The sequence below is a fragment of the Mycteria americana genome, chromosome 2 (genome assembly GCF_035582795.1).
Source record: "Mycteria americana isolate JAX WOST 10 ecotype Jacksonville Zoo and Gardens chromosome 2, USCA_MyAme_1.0, whole genome shotgun sequence".
Lineage (NCBI taxonomy): Eukaryota > Metazoa > Chordata > Aves > Ciconiiformes > Ciconiidae > Mycteria > Mycteria americana.
This window is the reverse complement of record NC_134366.1, coordinates 152,799,359-152,807,317: the sequence shown is the minus strand read 5'-3', so window position 1 is coordinate 152,807,317 and position 7,959 is coordinate 152,799,359.

The window sequence follows — 7,959 nt, the reverse complement described above, 5'->3', positions numbered from 1 at the left end:
AATCCTAGCCTGATGGAAACAAGTGGCAAGACCATCATTAACTGAAATGGGGATGGTATTTAACCCATTCATTTTAGCTTTTCCAGTTTTGAAGCTCTAAGATTTGAAGTGCTTGTATATTTATATGAGAAAAGCACTTTTATTATTACAACAGCTTTTTTCACCTAAACACAAGAGAATCGTTTTCTACCTGTCTTAAGTAATACCTTTTCATAAGGTCAGCTGAAGTATTTAATGCATCTAAAGCTGTTTTTTAAGAATTTAAAGCTTTTTTTTTTAAGAGTGTGAAGTTATTTTTACCTAAATAATTACCTTAATATATTTTTCCTTTAGAAAAAATTATAAAATTATTTGAAACCACTACTTCACAGTACTAACCACATTAATTATTAGAAAAATGCCAAGATGCATGTACCATAATCCATTCCAGTATCAGCTGGGCTAGATCTTCCTAAATAGTTTAATTATCGATTTTCCACAGAGTTTGGTCCCACTCAAAAACACCCAGAGTAACGGGTTTGAAATTGTCGTTTGTATTAATAGTGACTACTACAGCAGGCATTCTGTTGAACACAATGGCAGTAACTGTCTACTCAGCATCTACAAAAACTATGCCCAAGCAGGCTGGCTGTGTAGGTGTTTCAAGAGGGCTTTAGTGCTGTTGTCTCAGAGACATGGTTCTGAAAGGTTTGGTTCTTCTTTCATTCATCTGAAAAAATAAGGCATCATTTATATTGCCTTTGGGCCACCTCATATCTTCAGAGGAGGAATTGTTGATGTATCCGCTTTGCAAAAAGAGTCAGTCAGAGTTTTCTCTGCCAAAGCTGAGGAAAGAAGCTTTTCTAAGCTGCAGCATTTCCACAAGCTGAGAAGTCCAGGTCGAGACCAGGGTGAAAATTAGATCAAAAGCACCTTCACCTGGTAACAAAGACGCTCACAGATAGGCACTTTTCTAAGTTCTTATGCAAAGTTTGCCACTACAAGTGTATCACTTACACATTTTTAGAAACTAACACTTTTGGACAGTTGAAGTGAAGATTCATATTATACCAGTTTGGTATTTGGGAAGAAACTTTCTATTTCATTCTACCAAAGTAAAATTATGTTAAGTTATATTCTTCAGAGTTATGTACCCCAGTTAAAAATGTGACTGATTTGCTATTTAGCACAAAACCATTCATCACTACTATTAATTTCAGATTTTGTTGCCAGCGGGAATTAAAATCTGATTTTTTACAGTTTCTCTGTAAGTACAGATACATGGATCAGCCTTACAATATTCTGCTGAAATAATAGTTTCGTTGGTGTGAATACCAGCACAGCCATGATACACAAGTATAGAAATGGTGTCAGAACTAATCCTTTTTGCATGTGGAAATAAACTCAGCAAGTATTACAGTGGCATACTAAGGCAGACCCCACCGCTTCACACTGGCGTAGCCAACGCAGCAGTTTGTGTGCAGTAAGAGCAGTGGCAGAGTAACTGCATCCCACTGGTTCAACATTCATTCATTTTTAATGGGATATTATCTGTTGGGGGGTAGAAAGAAGCCAAAAATATTTGTTAGGTTAGAGGAAGTGACCGTAAGGAGTTCCTACGGGGTGGGGCTCTGCATCACGGACATTTCTCTCCGTGCAAAGACTACTTGCCGTGGTCTGAAAAAGTAAATTTAAATTTAGGCCTTTAAATTTAGGCCTCAAAATGTGCTAAGCAGTCTCAATGCCCAGCATATAAATGATAGGTTGATAAAGCCTGTGGAGCCATATTGGTACTAACATCTCTCCCACAACAGTCCCAGCAGCAGTACAGACCTGTCACTTTGTGATGAACCTCTCTTTGGTTGCCGTCGCTGTGTGTTTCCTATTGCATTCATCTAAGCTCATGATGCTCGTTTTCATGTTCTTTTCTGGCACCTATTTAATGAATCTTAACCTTGAACTGAGCTGTAAAAACACTGATATAGGGAATTCTGATCCACAGTTTTGCAAGGGGCAACCAGGATTTTGGGGATGGTTTGGCTTCAGTAGCTGGTGAAGACTTTGTCTTTTCATCTTGCCTCTTCAAACATTTGCTGTAGTATTGGTAACTGAAAAATCCCTATATAATTTAATTTTTCCAGACCCTTAATCAATGGAGCATAATGAGTAGAGTGATCAAATAATTGGTCAGCATATCCTTTGTCTTATGATGCTTTGGAGCATTGATGATTGCTGCAGTACAATAGGCCTCAAGTCAACAGAAATAGTAAACAGTGTAGACAAAGAATCCACTTTTAAAATATTGAAATCCATAATGTACCTGAAATTAGACATATACAATTTTAAGTAGGAATTCCAATTCCACCAGAATTCTGTTCCACTGTCAGGACATGTCAATCTCTTCTCTTCAGGCTCTTCAGTGAGAGGTTAAATACATGCGCAGCACCGTATGAATCTCTAGGGAGTATGGGGAAGCAAAGCATAATAATTATGGACAGTGTTAAAAACTTCCTTGGTATTACAAGACCACGAGATGAAATCATTAAAAGATCAAACACTTTAGTTCAAACCCAAATCATTCAGCAAAGGCTTCATGAGTTTTACTCTGGCAGCTTTTTGAAAGCAGCTCGAGATCGCTCTCTAGAGGTAAAAAATAAAGATTTAACTTCTGAAGACTTTATTCAGTCAAAACAATTCACTAGAGAGCACGCACACAGACATATTGTAAGACAGGAGATGTTCTTAATGAGCCTACACAGGAAAAAAAGCCAAAATCACCACATTTTTTTAGAAGAGCAATACTGGGGCCAATAAATAGCAAACAGCCCTATGACATTGTGCATGCTTACACTTCTTTTTAGAACTCTTTAACGTAGAAGTGCAGTTGTCTATTCAAAGCTAACTCTCCAACATATACTTTTGCTTAACTTAGCTTTCCCTGTTGGCTCTGTCCAATGCAGGGCTCTCCAAAAGCATCCACATAGCCACAGCTTCTCAGGTCCCACCAGCACCACCATCTAGCCCCAAAGCCTCAGGGAAATGTAACATTGCAATAATCTGCTTATGGACTCAAATGAACCTCAGGAAAAACACATTCAGTTCAATGAAGTCGCAGGAATTCAAATATTACACTTGTATTTCCCCTGACCCTACAAAATGTGAGCTTCTTGGTCATACACAAAACCCAGACCTTTGTCAGAAGTAGTCTTCATGATTTACTCTAGCCATGATCCTTGCAGTTAATGCCATAGTACAGAAAGTGATGGAGTTCATTTGTTTATACCAAAGCAACATTAAAAGATCCCAGGCAGGGATCCCATCCCCACTAAATGAAGGGTGATGCCATTTGCTTATGACTCACCTCACATACTGTGCTCTTAAAGATATTTAAGTCAGTGTAAGATAAACTATACACTGTCTGCCTGGAGACAAATACTAAGCTGCTAGCAAATATTAGAGTCTTTCACTCTAAGACTCCAGTCCCAGTTGGGCGGAAGACAAACACTGCATTTGTTGACATAAGCAATGGAGCAGAATTCAAACATCCCTTCTGCAGTGGGAATTCTGCCAAAAAACCCAAATTCACATTCAAAGGTATCTGGGAAGAAGTTACCTTCTAAACACTTGCTGCTCAGGGATCAGTCACTGCACACAATGTTTTTCTATATCTAATAGTTCAGCAGAACATAGATGCATTTATCTTCCAGAAAGCTTTCAAAATCATTAATATCTTTATGAAAAGTAAACTAATACAGAGGTTTAAAAGCTGAGCGTTTCAAAATGCTATTATATTAAAAAAAACCCCCACAAAACAAAACAACAAACCAAACCAACAAAGCTCTCGCATCTGCTGATCACTGTGGCTTGCCATGCTTAACAGCTATATTCCTCAAAACAAAAGCAGCCCCAGAAGCAAGTGCTTGAATACTGCAGGAGCACTCACCACCCTCTACCCAAGAAATTAAGAAGTCTCAGGAGCATCTTATCAATGTTTATGAATAACTGATGGGAGGGTGTAAAGAAGAGGGAGCCTGACTCTTCTCAGTGGTGCCCAATGGGCACAAACTGAGACACAGCATACTGTGTCTAAACATAAGAAAACAGTTTTACTGCATGGGTGTCTGAACGCCCGAGAAGGTTGCCCAGAGAGGTTGTGGAGTCTCTGGTCTTGGAGATTTTCAACACCTTAGTGGACACAGTCCTGAGCAATCTGTTCTAGCTGACCTTGCTTGAGCGGGGGGGGGTGGGGGTGGGGAGTGGACTAAATGATCTTCAGTGGTGCCTGCCAACCTCAACTACTGTCATTCTGTGATGTGGTCTCATCAGTGCTGAGTTGAGGGTACTAATCACCCTTCTCGACCCATTGGCAATGCTCTTCCGAAGGCATGTTGTTGGCCTTCTCCACTGCAAGGGCACATTGCTGCCTCATGCTCAACTTCTTTTCCAAAAGGAGCCCTGGGTCCTTTTACTGCAAAACGGCTTCCCAGCCAGTTGGCCACCAGTCTGTACTGGTACCTGGGGTTATTCTTCCCCAGATGCAGGACTTCACATTTCCCTCTGTTGAACTTCATGAGGTTCCTATCAGCCCATTTCTCCAGTGTATCAAGGGCCCTCTGAATGGGACCATCTGGTGTATGAGCCACTCCTCCCAGTTTTGTATCACCAGCAAACTTGGTGAGGGTGCACTCTGTCCCATCATCCAGGTCATTAATAAAAATGCTAAACAATATTGGCCCCAGTATTGACCCCTGGGGTACACCACTAGTAACTGCCATCTGGGTGGGCTTCAGGCCACTGATTACAAGCCTTTGAGCCCCTCACTTCACCTGGTTTTCAGTCCACCTCACTGTCCACTTACCTAGTCTGTACTTCATCAGTTCATCAATGAGGATGCTATGGAAGACAGTGTCAAGAAGTCACTGAAGATAAACAACATCCACTGCTCTCCTCTCATCCATTGAGCTAGTCATCTCATTGTAGAAGGCTATCAGGCTGGTAAGGCACAAATCCACACTGACTACCCTTAATCACCTTCCTGTCCTTAACGCAGTTTGCTCCATCAGCTTCCAGGGGATCCAGGCTGACCAGGCAGTAGCTCCCCAGATCCTCTTCTTGCCCTTCTTCAAGATAGAGTGATGTTTGTTTTCTTCCAACAAGTTCGGTTGTGGTTCATTTTCCTCAAGTTCACTGAAATTCTCTCCTGCTCTGACCTCAGCTATGGTGACACCCCACCATACCCCTTCCTGCTTATTAATGAGAGTTACTAGCTCTTTTCTGCTTCTGCTTGGCTGCCCCTTCTACAAGCTCCTAGCTACCACATTTTCTCTTCTTCTGCCCAGTTCTCCACTCCTCCTTCTCTCCAGTCCTGGTGATCCTGAAACTCAGTCCAGGTATTGCTTTCTCACACAATTTCATTACTAAGTTTTATTTGTCAGTTTTCAAATGGTATCCATCAGCACTTCAAGATCTATTTAAATTTACTAAAATATTAGTACCTTCCCATTTTAGATACTTCTGCTGTGCAGCAGCTGTCTCCCCTTCTCAGATTTTTACTACAGACACGTAAATTGTGACAATCCAGTTATGCCTGCTTTTCCTATTAGGACATAAATCAGCTGTTATTACTTATTATAATAAAAATAAAATTCCCATACTCCTCACATTCCAGAGCAGACTATGTTCTTCATTTCTTCCACAAATGACTTTCTAACTTAGACCTGGCATGCTTCTCAGAAACAGAATGAAAGTTTTCCATTTCTCCACAGTTCAAACCCTGTTCCATTTGCCAGAAATCTTTTGAAAACCATAGAAATACAATAAACTGTAAAAAGAGGTGGGTTTGATTCTAGCCTTTCCCTACAAATCAAAGCTAACACAGACTAACTCCCACCCCCTGTATCCAAAGTACCTCTCTTCACCACTAGGAAAGCCCAATGGTATCAGACATCAGCTATTCCATGGCTGGTCACTAACATTTAATACTCTATAATCTTCCCTTCCTTGTATACAGCAATTCTGAGTCTGTAAGCCACAGATAACTCCAGTCTAGATCCATCACTGAAAGGAAATGCAGTGCAGGTATTTCCCTGCAGCCCATAGAGTGGACCATAATGGAGCAGGTATTGTCCTGCAGCCCATGGAGAGGTCCGTGTCGGAGCAGATATCTACACTGTAGCCTCTGAAGGACCCAAATCAGAGCAGGTGGACATGCCCTGAAAGAAATGTGGCCCACAGAGGACCCATGCTAGACTAGGTTTATCCTGAAGGACTGCAGCCTGTGCAAGGAGCCACGCAAGGAGCATGTGCAAGGAGCAAGGGAAAAGTGTGAGGAAGAAAGTGAAGCAGAGAGGAACTGTTATGAACTGACTGTAACCCCCCATTCCCTATCCTCTGTGCCACTGGGCAGAAGGAAGGAGGTTAGGAATAAAGGAGTGAAGTTAAGCCTTGGAAAAAAGAAGGGGGAGAAGGTGTTTTATTTTTTGTCTGCTTCTCACCATCCAAATCTATTTTAATTGGCAATAAACTAAATTTTCCTCAAGTCAAATCTGTTTTGCCTGACAGTAATTAGTAAGCAACCTCCCTGTCTTTACCTCAACCCATAAGCTTTTTCACCTTGTATTCTCCACCATCCGATTGAATAAGGGTAGCTGTGTGGGTATCTGGCAGCCAGCCAAGGTCAACCCACCATGACCTCTAATAAGAACTTGCCATATTCAAACTTGTGTCCTCTGCCTCTCATCTGATTACCATGTACCTCTGAAAAGTGCTCAGGCACATCAGAAGGCTCCATCTTCTCTGTATCCTCTGTTCAGGTAGTTGTAAATATCAGTAACATCTGTCCTCGCTTTCTCTCCGTCTCTTCCCCAGTATGAAGAGACACAATTCTCCCAGGATATCATGGTGGCACATGCTCCAGGCCCACAACAACCTTGGGTAGCCTCCACCAGACTTCCTCCATTGTGGTACTCCATTTCTTGTACTACAGAGCCCAGACGTGACCTCACAAGTGCCAAATATGAGGGAAGGATGGCTACTCTACTACTAACAACCAGGAGATGGTTGGCCTTTGCCACAAGTGTAACTTGTTTTCCATAAGCAGTCCCAGGTCCTTTTCTGCAGAGCTGCTTCCTGGCTAGTCAGCCTCCAGCCTGTACTGGTGTATAAGCATTATTCCTCCCCAAGCGCTGGACTTCGCTATTCTCTTTGCTGAAGTTCATGCAGCGCCTGTCAGCCTACTTCTCCAGCATATCCACATCCCTCTGAGCAGCAAACCCATCTTTCAGCATATTGACTGCTTCCCTCACCTTGGGGGGTGTTGTCATTCTATTGCCCAGCTGCCTCTTGCTTCCATTCATTGAGAAGAATCTAGTGCTGATTTAGCAGGTATTCGGTACCTTGAACAGGGCGAAGTATAGAGCAAAGCAGTTTGTACAGTACTTACTGGAATCCTAAGCCTTTACACTGCACTTGTTTGTAGGAAGGCTTTGAAAACAAAATCAAAAGAGAACTAAGATGAAGAACAGAGACAACAGTTTAGCCCGATTCCTTCTGTGATCAGGAAAGCAGGATTAAATGCTTCCAGTGGACCAAAAAACCCCCCTCTTTACCCCTAAGTAATTTATCTCAGTTACAGTGGGCTCAGAACGAAGATGACTATCTTTGTACATAGTAATAACAAAAGCCAGTGGAAGGGGTGGAGCTGGGTGATAAACCGGAAACCCCTTCCACTTGCTCACACACTTTGACAACCTGGTCAACACAGTAAGTGGCCGTTACCTTCTGTAAAGAAGTGAGAGACAGCATGGGAGTGTGAGCACAACTGCACACTTGATCTCACTCTTTCCCCTTTTACCTATGAAAACAGTAAGAAAAGCAAATATAATTTTACACAGTAAATATTTTTTACAGACTTCAAACCCCATTTCATTATCAGTAGCTAGATGCAACTCTTGCGCCCAAAAGCTAGCCTTCTCTTTTAAT